Here is a 13,855-nt window from a genome sequence, read left to right on the forward strand (position 1 = left end):
ATCCATGACATGTTATAGCAAGCTGTGGAAAAGTGAGTATACAGACTTAATGTATAAGCGTGTTACTTGTGACGGAAAGAAAACATTTTAACAATTACGTAAATGGATCAAAAGGATATATTTTTGTTTCATAACAGAAACATCTGTGTGAAAATATATTAAAATGGAAAAAACATAGATAAACAGATTTTTGAGTTGTTTTAACATAAAACCTAATTATACTCTCAGTATGTGTGTGTGATTATCTTTCCTCATATTTCATTTGATATATATATATTTGATATATATATATATTTGATATATATATATATGAAATATATATATATATATTTGATATATATATATATATATATATATATATATATATAGAGAGAGAGAGAGAGAGAGAGAGAGAGAGAGGGGCGACCCCAAAAAACTGGCCCCAACTCTAATTAGGCCCCGTTTCTTATTGTTTTGTCCGAATGAAACGAAACTTTGGTCATAACTAGTTTATTATATTCAAAACATTACATCAAAACATTAGGGTGTTTGGCCTTTTCCTCTCCGTTGACTGTAAAATGCTCAGAAAAACAATTGAATGTCTTCTGTTTTTTTGGGAGGTCACCCTGTATATATATATATATATATATATATATATATATATATATATATATACTGGGAGTATAATTAAGGTTTAATGTTGGAACAAGTCAATAATCTGTTTATATATTTTTTAAAAATTTTAATATAATTTCACACAGCTGAAGCCGCTGAGGTCGCTCCTATTCTCTCTAAACTCTTTAACAAATGCCTTCACGAATCTTTATTTTCTTGCTGCTGGAAAATGCTTCTGTGGTACCAGTTTATAAAACTCGAAACTGCTGACCCATTAAATTATTGCCCAGTGAGCCTCTTCCCATTTTTCGCCAAAATATTTGAGTCCTTAATAATATAAGCTCTAGTTCACCACCGTACAGCTGCTAAACTTCTGTCAGTCAACCAATATGGATTTATGCAAGCCCGTTCTACTGCAGATATTCGAACTGTAATCTCTGAACCTTTATACCAGGCACTGGATAAGGCAGGGGAGGGGAGGACAGTAGCCCTAAATATATCTAATACTTTTGACAGGGTATGGCAAGATGGTCTTCTCATAAAAATAAAACCCTATGGTATTACTGGACGAATGCTTAGCATAATTAGATCCTTTTTATTTGAGAGAAGATTCCAGGCTGTCCTCGATGGTCGTATGTTCCAAACATTTGATATATATGCGGGTGTACCTCAGGGATCGATCCTTGGACCTTTCTTATTTCTGATATTCATAAATGACTAACCTGATAAAATTGCTTTTGAGATGGGTATATTTGCCGACGACACCACGCTCTATTGCAGGCACGTGGGGAAAACTAATGAGCATATATCTAAGGTAATGGTCGAAACCCTAGAGGAAGACCTTCAAATCGTAGTGGAATGGGGTCAGAAATGGATGATAACTTTCAACGTTGTAAAGACAAAGCTCGTTTCCTTTAATAAGTGCATAAAACTTTACCAACCACTAATAGCTATGGGTAGAGATACTTTACCAGTAAGCACTTCGTTCAAGATTCTTGGCTTAACATTCACAGGGAACATGAGTTGGAATAGATACATCGAGATCATTGCCAAGGCTGCTGCAAAGAAGGTGGGCTCTCTCTATTGTGCTAGAAAGTTACTTACGCCTGAAAATATCCTGCCCCTCTAAAAAGCCACCATTCGCACGTGTATGGAGTACCGCTGTCACATTTGGGCTGGTGTATCTGTTACTAGTCTCTTGCTGCTCCTCGACAGGGTCTAAAATACAGTATACTCCTGCATTTATGGGTAAAAACATTTAGAACAGGGATTGCTGTAGGTGATCCAAATCCCACATGCAAATAAAACTTCCATTCTTCTTAACCGGATAGGAAATACAAATAAGGTATACAGCTCATCTAAGAATGTTTTTTCTCCATAACGGTGAGCATCCCTGTATTCAGTCATAGCACGGTGAAATAAGGGTTACCCTCTTCGAATCAATAAAACAACTTAGCAATTTAAAAATAAAAATTAAATTAGCAATTTGGGGGTTGCAAAATTCATGTGAATATAATTTCATCAAATTTTGTCATCCATACACCCCAAGTTGGTAGAACCATACTGACTTACCTATTTACCTACAGCGATTCCTGTTCTAAATGTTTTTACCCATAAATGCAGGAGTAGACACACTTGTAACCATGGGTGGTTTTGCTGTCAGAATAATAACTAGAGGATATATATTTTATTTATTTAGACACCCAAAAATACAACGCATGAATTAAGTGATTAGTAACAGAGGCGGGTTAAACCCATGGGCTAAGACCATTCGTTGAGATCCAAACAAAATTTATATACTTAATTGGTTAAGTAAGCCATCGTAGCAAGTTCTGGATCTGTCTGATTAAGTTAAACCAATTATTAAATTAATTATTAAATCATAGACACCTTCTAGTAATAAATGAACCAAAAACACCAAACGGCCTGAATTACCTCCCTTTGACCATTATAGGATACAAATCGACCCAATTTCAAACAAAATTAACTAACAATACTTAACAATATAATTGGATTATCTCCCTTCATTTTATCCTACTTAACGATATGAAAACATTTTTCAAGTAGAATAACAATGAATTTTAAAACATTAAATAACAATAAATAGATTAGAATACTTCACCCGTAATATTATACGAGGATTTTTTATATATATCTTTAATACACCCATTTTATTTACGCTCGTATTCAATTAAACTTTGAAATTAAAAGGGTCTTAAATCTGAGCACAAATATAACGATAATCTATAAACATTACCTGCCACTAATACGAAACTAAAACTAACCGTAACATTTTTGCAAGGTTGTTACGGCCATAATATCGAAACAAAAATTTTAAAAATTAAGTATTGGGTAACAAAGAAATAATAAGATCTAATTTAGGAACCCAACGAATGGGATATATAATAAAAAAAAATCCTTTAAATGGCTTAGGGCTCCCTGTAGCAATTTGTCATGACTCTGCTCTTAAATAAGGATACGAAAATTAGGCGATATATTAATATTTAAATGGGATTTTCCGTAACCACAACAAAGGTAGATGTTTCTCGCCTGCCTTTCTAGCTAGGGATTCCCCCTTACTTCCTCCTCTTCAAAAAATGCTCCATTGCCAAAAGTGTGCTTATTCATAAAATCTGAAGAAATAGTGGTTTTGAAATTTTTCAAACGACATAATGCTTGAAATTGTCGAACTGGACATGGAAACAATTGTAACGTAAATTGAAATACACTTTTTGTTGCCACCAACACCTTGTTTTGAAGTCTTGCTTTTGCTTACGCATTATATTAATTCTCAATTATAAAATTTGATAATTTTGTAGCTTACTCTTTAAGTGATCCATTTTTGGCTTAAAACTCATTGGTATATGAAAATTTACTGAATTTCACGAACTCAGTATAATTTCATATAAATCTCTCTCTCTCTCTCTCTCTATATATATATATATATATATATATATATATATATATATGTGTGTGTATATATATATATATATATATAATGAATTACTAACAAAAGTCTATATGCCAAATTCATGATGTTCACCACCTTGCAATTTATTCTTTTAAGTTGACATTTACAATTCTTGACAGTATCTGTTTCGTAGCACAAAATCAATCACTTAATTGTTATATCAATTAGTTAGGGAATTTTAATAGAATAACTGATCAAAAATGAATTAATTAACTAGTTAATCAATTAATTTTTTAAACAAATAAATTTGTAATAAAATTATTAATATAATTAATTAACCAGTTCATTAATTAGTTAATTAATGAAATTGTACCGAAACTAGTATTTCGTGAATGGATAAAAGAATAAGGTAATAGACTATATCAAAATTTTACAAATCAAATTATTAATCAGATTGTACTCAATAAAAATTTGGTTCATTTGATTCTTGAGTTGAATTTTTGATGTATTAATAAACATTGCAATTTCTTCAATTTTTATTTTCATCATCAAATTTTGTTATTTCTTCCATTACGTTATCTAGTGCACTGTCCTATTGATTATCTTGATCCCTTCAAATTTTACGATAATATTTATCTTATGTCTGTAAATACTTTCAATATTTGCCACTTTATACACTGATGATTGCGTATGTACAAAACACTAGTGTCCGTAAAGATAAAACTAATGTTTATATTTATTTAAAATTATATATTTATTAAAAGCCCCTTAACGAAATAAAGTTGAGCCTGCCTGAGGGAATTAAGTAAATGCAACAATCTGAACACCTGTCGTGGAATACTCTCTGACTGTTTACTGTTCAAATCCGGCGACTTAATCTTCACAGATACTAAATTTTTGTTAAAATCCTAATTTATTGTAGAAATTAACGTAGCGCAGAGGTAGAATATTTCATTGCAGAATCAAGGATTACTGCTTTCAAATCTTCCGACTAACAGTTATTTTCACTTTTTACATTGCTGATTGTGTAAGCACGAAACATTGAAGTATTAGAACTATGGACGATTTTTCATTTGGAAAAATTCTTGGAGCGTCATAGATTAAAACTCTTCAACCCACCATAAATGATATTGCATTCGAGAAAAGCAGTAGCGTTCTAAAATTTCTTGCGTAGTTCGTATTGGATAGACTTTGTTAACAGCGTCTACGAACCTGCTGATTTTAATACTCGAATTTTTAATCGACCTATATTTTTAATCGATTTTTTATCGACTCTATATATATTTAACTTATCGCCGTTTACTGTATATTTTAGTTTTCACTTTTAATTCTCATTTTTGCCTCTTTCGCACTTTTACTTCAACACCTGATGATGATTCGTGGACGAATCGAAAGCGCTTGTGAAAGCAACAATTATGGAACTTTTATTAATATTTTTGATTTTGATACAAAAAAGATTATACGGAAAATCGAAAAATTAAAAACAAGAATCATGAAGCAAAGTGGGTCCGTTGTATTTTATAATATTTGCTTTATATATATATATATATATATATATATATATATATATATATATATATATATATATATATATATGAACAAATGATTAATAAAACATGTTAAAAGACATCTTGAAAAAGAGTTAAAAACATATTTAATTTTAAAAAAGGAAGCTCAAGATAAGTGGATAGTCCTTAATCGGCGGAGTTTCGAAGAAATACTCTCCTTCTCATCCGAGGGCAGGAATTAGCAGAATACAGGATCGGATTTTGCATATAAAAGTATTTAATGAATCTACAAGTAAGTCACAGATCTATCTTATTTGGTTAAAAAAAGGGTAAGGTAAGGGGAATAGGAGGTAAAAGAAAAATGCTAAAAAGATTTCACATGAATGTATAGTCCGGTGAAGGGTAAAAAATCCAAGAATCGTAAAATCCAAAATGGTCGAATTTAAAATTTCCCATCCAATGGGTAAATTACAAATGGTCGAAAATTATCCAAAAATTATATATATATATATATATATATATATATATATATATATATATATATATATCAGTTTTCCCCTCTGGGCCGAATTCCCGTAGTTTTACAGCAACAGATGCCATATACAAATTTATGATGTCTTTTTATGTAACTATATAACGACATTTTAATCACATTCATTCGTTATAAGACCCTAAATTTTATCTTAGGATTGAAAGCATCATCATTGCAATCACTTATGGACAAAGTAGTTTCTACACCACGTAAATTTACACACAGAAAAAAATGAGAACGTCTCCCCAAACATGTTCCTGTCTTTCTGATTGGATGATACGTTACATTCTCCTATTCCAGAATTAAATTAATCCCGGTATTAAACAGACACTTCCAAAACCTTAAATTATTGTCCTCGCTCATAGCTAGAGAAATACAATTAAACACTACCATATTCAGCATCCATAAATCTAGATTTAAATGTAGATTTTGCAAAGGTATACTAACGGTATGATTTGCACCACCTTCTATTGTTTTTTTTTCTTTTGACCTCCGTGCCGTACCCCCCAAAACTAAACAGGTTTTCTGAAATGTTAAACGATAAATGTCAGCGCGTTACTTACGGAACTAAAGGTTAATTAAACTGCAGTTCCCTCATCCAAAAAAAAGGAAAAAAATAATACTGTTTCTGTGAACCGCTTGTGATTACTTTGTTCTTTTTCAATCAACTAAAAAGCATTCAAAACTACGTAATAAAACTCAGAGTATGATCCACATTTCTTTAATCGTGTCCTTTTAGGGGGTGGGGATTTCATATATATAAATGTCCGATGACGTGTTTCCTTATTTTCGTTATTGAAAACGCAAAGAATTTAGCTCGTCACAACTTAAATACTCATACTTCCCCCCCCTTGTCGAAAGTCATCATACACCTTGCGGTTTGTAAACATTTCGTGTTTCTTTTTTCCATTTTTCACAGCTTTTTATTGTCGAATTATAGCAGTTTTAATTTCTTATTTTTCCTTATCATTTTTACTATTGAAACGAAACAAAAAGGCTTAATTTGTTTCATGGGTGTTTTCTTTTTGTTTTTGGGTTTATTTTCATTTGTTTATTTTTATTATTTTTTTTTCTTGAGGTACAGTCTTTAAAATTATTACTATTCAGGGCCGCTGAAAACGACATTAACGTTAAAAATTGCAGGATACAAATAGTTTCAAACATATGAAGAAATAATGGTTTTAAAAAGGGGAGATCATTTTCTCTATTAATTTAATGTGAAATGAGTACTCAATTGTTGGCCACTTTTGGGGGGCGGGAATTTGTAACTGTTATAGGGGGTTTATTTAGTCATTGTAGTAGACGAATAAAACGCAAACGCAAGAACAGGAGGGAATAGTTGTCGATATTTGTAAAAGTTTTCGTGGTTTCCAACTTAACAACTTTTACATGTTGTCGGCAATGCTGAAAACGAATATCGCATTTTAATTTTCCGCAAATAAGTAGTTTCCAGATAGTAAGCATTTTAACTGTTACATGTTATAAGTTTATGAATCTTATAAGTAGTGACCATTGATGTACCGTAATATTTGATTACAGAATCAAGGGTTACTTGTTTCAAATCATCAAGGGTTACTGGTTTGACAAAGCATTTTAATACATTAAAACACAAAACTCCTCCGGGAAGGTAAAAGAATTTCTTTTAATAGAATTCACCTAAACGGTATATTATTTTTTTTATTTTGAATGCACCTAATTTATTTTATTACAAATTATTTTTCTGCTTTACTTTTTGTTGCAGTGAAAAGTGAAATAATTGAAACCAAGTATTGCAGTAATTAAAAAAAACTTTAGAATACAGGGAAGAAGTTTCGTTTCATTTTCTTAGGATAGGATTCCATGTTTTCGTTCTTAAATAAGTTTTTGCTTCTTAATACAACTGTGAAGTGAACTATTTTTAGTCGCGGAGGACAGTAAGTAATCAGTCAACATTACCAGAGCTTCAACTGTTTTGTCATGCTCGCTGCCACCAAAACACCTCACACACAAAATGTAAACACAGAATTTAAAATGTTTTACAATGTTAAACGGTAAATGTCAGCGAGTTGCTTATGGAACAACGGTTGCTTGAACTGCAGAAACACCTATTAAACTATCCACCTTGAACTGCAGAAACACCTATTAAACTATCTCTCGCACCCACTGCCAACACCAAACAAATGAGAAGAAAAAGATACAAATGTTTCTGTGAACCGCTCGTGATAACTTTTTTTGTCAACTAAAAAGCTTTAACAACTGCGTAACAACACAAAAATAATGAGCCACATTTTCCCTTAGAGGGATTTCCATATTTAAAACTGTCCGATAAAGTATTCCTGTTTTTCATTATTAAAAACACCACGAATCTTTCTCTCTCTCTAAAGTTTTCATACGCCTTCCGATGACTAACATTATTTCCACCGCCCACGATGTCGTAAGACGCGGCTGCGACAGCTAAATGGATGGCAATTTTCACCTTCTTTTCCTCCTTTGTTTTACAGGTTCAAGTCTACCTGCCTGTCTGCTGCTTTTTTTCACCTCTCTCCACCCAGGCTGCCTACTGCGTCTTAATTTTTTTTTTTACTTCCTCGCTTTTTTTATTTAACGGGTGGCGGTTGCTCAATATCCTTACTACATCACCTCTCTCCACCAGTTTTTGACAAGGGGAGGTTGAAGGCATCCATTCCCATAGCTGTTATTACCATGAGGAGTTGGGATGTCTATTCCGAAATCCGTTCGTAACATGAGGTTGGGGGTTGAGCAGCAACAACAACAACAACAACAACAACAACAACAACAACAACAACAATAACCGTACTTAAATTTTTAAGGGGGCACGCTCTTTCTAGGTAACGCCGGTTTGCGGTACTACTAGTATATATATAATTAAGAAATACAAATTAAAGAAGGCTTCAGTAAAGTTATATTTATATATTCTTTAGAAAATATAAATACTAATATTTATATAATAATCTAAACAAAATAAAAAATCTCAACACAATCAAAATAAAGCAATAGAGCTTTTCAGAAAATAATACGATTTAAGACTCTAAATTATAATTTACAAGAGTTAATTTTTCGATAAGATACTTAAATAGAACTACTAAAACTTCCTTCATACGTGGAGTTTCAAAGATATGCCTTTTTATAAGTAAATAATTATGATAGCGCAGCAATAAATTTGCTGGTACTGTCATAAATTCAAACTGCATTATATAAAAATTTATCAATACACAAAAACCTTAATGTGAAAAGTTCACAAAATTGGAGAAAAAATGAACACTTAAGATGAAAGGATATGCAGTGGTTAGTTTGTTCCCAAAGGCAAATCGATCATAAGATTCAATATTCTCATACGAAGTAGTCCAAATTATAATGTTGAGAAAACAATTTAAATTAAAAATCCAAAATGAATATAATCGAATTCGTAGGTAGTAAATAATAATAATAATAATAATAATAATAATAATAATAATAATAATAACAATAATTATAATAATAATAATAAAAATAACAACCACAACAATAATAATAATAACAATAACAACAACAAAAATAATAATAACAATAACAACAACAACAATAATAATAACAGCAACAATAATAATAATAACAATAACAATAACAACAATAACAATAATAATAACAATAATAATAACAATAACAACAACAATAATAATAATAGCAATAATAATAATAACAACAACAACAATAATAATAACAATAACAACAACAACAATAATAATAACAATAACAACAACAACAATAATAATAACAGCAACAATAATAATAATAACAATAACAATAACAACAACAACAATAATAATAACAATAACAACAACAATAATAATAACAGCAACAATAATAATAACAATAACAATAAACAACAACAATAATAATAACAATAATAACAATAACAACAACAACAATAATAATAATAATAATAATAATAATAATAATAATATGCAATCGATCGAGCACATTGTTTCCATTGCATGCGGATATAACACGGTCAGCCGGTCACTGGGGTGTGACCAGGTTCACATGTTACACTAATTGTCCTAGAAGTGGTCTTATGAAGATGTGAAGATGGCCAGTCATTAGGGTCTGTGTAACAAGAAGAAAATCATGTTGGATGTGGGTGTGGCTCCTTTACTTTCTCAAGATGACCTCTTCACCCTCGTGACATTCTGGTTGAAATTTTCTTTCTTCGTCCTCCGGACCACTTTGTTGTTTGATGGAGGCATTCATGGCAGACTCAATAAAACACACAACACGACACAATCGTAATATTTATGAGAAATCTTAACTATTTTATTTCTATACATAAATATTTTACAATATTTTACAATGTACAAATTATAATTATTTTTTTACAATAAACATAGGCTTTTCAAAACTAACTAACCTACCCTAAATAGTGTTGCGGGAGGGGGTGCTCCCCCCTATTTACGGACAGACAGATATATGCGTGCTCACCTCATGACGGCCCGGACAAAAAAGAGGTCGATCTAGAAAGGGAATTCTGGGAATGCATTTCTCTGTATCTCTACGCTCATGGCTAAATCACTACTCGACCATGCTGTAGAGTGAGTTAGAAACCGTAGCACTGAGATATAGTGCCACACGGATAAACTGGTATAAAAAGCTTCCATAATAAACAAAAAGTTTGAAAAAAATTTCAAAAAAATAACGCTTTGAAATTTTTTAATTTTATATTTTTAATATTTCATTTCTTTTCTGCATTTCATAAAACTTTACCCTAATATTTATTTTGCATATATGATTAGTTTTCATATAATGCAGTTTCAGTTTATGCCAGCACCAGTACGGATGGACTGTAAAACGATCTTCAAAACTTTCACACGGATATAATTTATGTGCTTGGCAGTGTTCTCAGATATGTTCTGTATCAGAATATATTCGATAAGTATCGGTAATCAATAATCGAAAATATCCGATAAAAAAGGACCCAGGGCTTTTGCCCAAAATTAACACCTTACCCAACCTAAAATTACAAGCGCTTTTGAGAAATGTTATTACCACACATACCGAAAGACCTGACATACAAAATCGACAGTACGTTCTTTGATTTGACAAAGCCGCATTCGAAATGAATGTTTCTCTTTAAAGTATGATTGTACAATGATACAAGACTTGCAAGCTTAAACTTAAATTCAAGCCATCATCACTGCATATTAATCAAGCATATAAAATCAGCAGTAGGTTCTTTGATATAAAAGGCTGCGTCTGAAAAGAATGCTCCTCTTTAGAGCATAATACATAATACAAAAAAAATAACATAATACTTGACTTTTGAATTTTTAACTTTAATTCAAGTCATTATATATAAAAAATAATTTTATAAAATCAACACTAGATTCTCTACAGTTGCAATGTAGAGTAGAATGTCTTGTAGACTAAGTCACTGCTGGAGAACATGTGGAGTTTCCTCTTGGGTCGCCGCGATGAGTCCCCAACTCGAGCGGGCAATCAATCGAGTTTTTTGATAAATAGTCGATTTAAACGATTTCTATGACAATAACAATATAGGAGATTGAAATATTTGTTTATCCTCATTTAATTAAGGGCAACGTCGGGTTTCTATGTTGGAATACATATATATATATATATATATATATATATATATATATATATATATATATAATTGTGATTCAATGAATTTCAAAAACCCCTTATTGAATATTGCATATCGAGCAATTCTTATTTAGATGGGATAACTTATATAATATTACTGCCAGTAATATTTTGTAAACCTTATAATCACAGGTTTCCATACCAACTGATTGTTAAAAAAACTATTCTGAAGTATATATATATATATATATATATATATATATATATATATATGAGCAAACAGTTAATAAAATATGTTAAAAAACACTTTGAAATGAGTTAAACACATATTTAATCTGAAAAGGAAACACTAGATAAATGGATAGTCCTTAATTCGCGGAGTTTCGAAGAAATACTCTCCTTCTCATCAGAGGGTAGGAATTAGCAAAATGCGGGATCGGATTTTGCATGCAGAAGTATTTGATGAAACAACAAGTAAGTCAAAGATCTTGAAAACAAAATAAATTAAGCAGAGGGAATATGGTAAAGAAAAAGGTGATTACACATGAATGGATAGTCTGGTGGAAGATAAAAAATCCAGTGACGGTAAAATCCAAACGTAAAACTTCAAGAAAGTTAAAAGAATTTCCATTTGTACAAGTAAAATCCAAAGATATCCCGTAATTTGAAGAAGATGGTCCATAATAATCCAAAGGCAGACATCCATGGAATAATTCACAAATATATATATATATATATATATATATATATATATATATATATATATGTATATATATATATATATATATATATATATATATATATATATATATATATATATATATATATAGTCTTTTGACTATTAAATATCAAAACCGCATTTTTTCTCATTTCTTTTCCCCAGTCCTCCTATGTAATAGTGTCTCTGGATTCGTTACCACTCCAATTATTTCTTTTAAAACTTTTAATTTATAAAGTTAAAATAATATATATCTTTATAATTTTCTACGCAAATACACACACACATACACACACATATATTTTTATTTATATATTTATAAATAAAGAATAATTACGTTTTATACCTACAAACATTAGTGTTTCATGCTTTCGCAATCATCCGTGCAGGAAGTGACACTATTATACAAAAAACTTTACCCCTAGTCCCCCTGAAATAGCCATGAGAATCAAATGAAATTTAGCATTTATAAAGCCAAATACAGGCATAACGTTAATAAGCCGATTTATACCGATCGAACGATCGAAAATCGTGATCTCGCAGACACACACACGCACACACACACACGCACGTACACACACACACACGCGCGCACACACATGTATATATGTAAATATGAATAAATGCCTATGCACAAACATATATATATATATATATCTACAATTATATAAATACAACTTTGTCTGTGTGTATGTGAAAATTCGTTCCTTATAGTCTCCGAAACGGCTGAACAGATTTTCTTTAAAAGTTGCTGAACTTTAATGTCTAGGAGTGATCTTAGTTAAGTTTTGTCACAGAATACCCCCTAAAATTGCCGATAATCGATGATCGAAACCGTTATTTTAATCTGGCTAGTATCAGTAAAGCCATTTTGTCCATGTCATCGCTTATTAGCAACAATAATAGAACAACGGGCCGTGAAAATTCTACCGTGCTCAAGTTGATTGCGTTTTTTGTTTTTTTGTCATGACGTGGTCAGTAGGTTCAAACCTAGCACGTAAATTTATTAATGTATTTTTTTAGTTAACTGCAAATAATTTTATAAGACCTGAAATGTTATGTGTTTTTTTTCTTTCTTGACGTGGTCTGTTGGTTCAAACCTCGTACGTAAATTTCTTAATGTATTTTTTCGTTAACTGGAAAGAAGTTTATATGACATAACTTTATAAAAGAAACAGTGGGTTCTCTAGAGTGCAGTGTAGAATTACATATAGTTTGGACTAAGTAACCATGGAGGCATGTGAAACTTCCTCCCAAGCGATTTCACGGATTTCCATGACAATAAAAATATAGGAGTGTGAAATAATCATTGATCGTCATTCAATCCTGGGCAACGTCGGGTCTCCCTGCTAGTATATATATATATATATATATATATATATATATATATATATATATATATATATATATATTATATATACGTATGTGTATGTGTGTTTGTGTGTGTGTGTGTGTGGTACGCACGTGTGTGTATATACAGTATGTGTGTGTTGATATTTAAATATTTTTTTTAATATTTATTAAACCTCTATTAATGTCATTGACATTCTTGCAAATAATCTACTACTACTTACGCACCTATTTCCACCTGGTTAGTTTAGAATAAAGTAAACTTTTTCGTAGCTTATTTTCAAATTTGGACATTTGCATGGCACAATCCCAAGCTGACATTATGCTGTTGCACACTTCATTTTCAAATTCCTAATTACACAGATATTTTCGAATGCAGTCCATACAAAACAATGTAGAAAAACATGTCAACAACTTGTGATTAATCCAGATCGTCGCGAGTTGTGCGTCTCTCTGCAATTTAAGCAGCGAATTAGCACAATTTACCTGTGTAAAAACTTAATAGATTAGCTGCGAAGAGTTTCAAAATTGTGTAAATAATGATTGGTTTGAAATTTTGCACCTGCCGTTAATTACAGGTAGCAGATAATTAGTCATTTGATTCAGAAAGTCTTATAAAAGACGTGGCCAAATCGAAAAGCAACATCAGAAGCAGTCATCGTCTC

The sequence above is a fragment of the Euprymna scolopes genome, chromosome 40 (assembly GCF_053919585.1).
Source record: "Euprymna scolopes isolate OS-2025 chromosome 40, ASM5391958v1, whole genome shotgun sequence".
NCBI lineage: Eukaryota > Metazoa > Mollusca > Cephalopoda > Sepiida > Sepiolidae > Euprymna > Euprymna scolopes.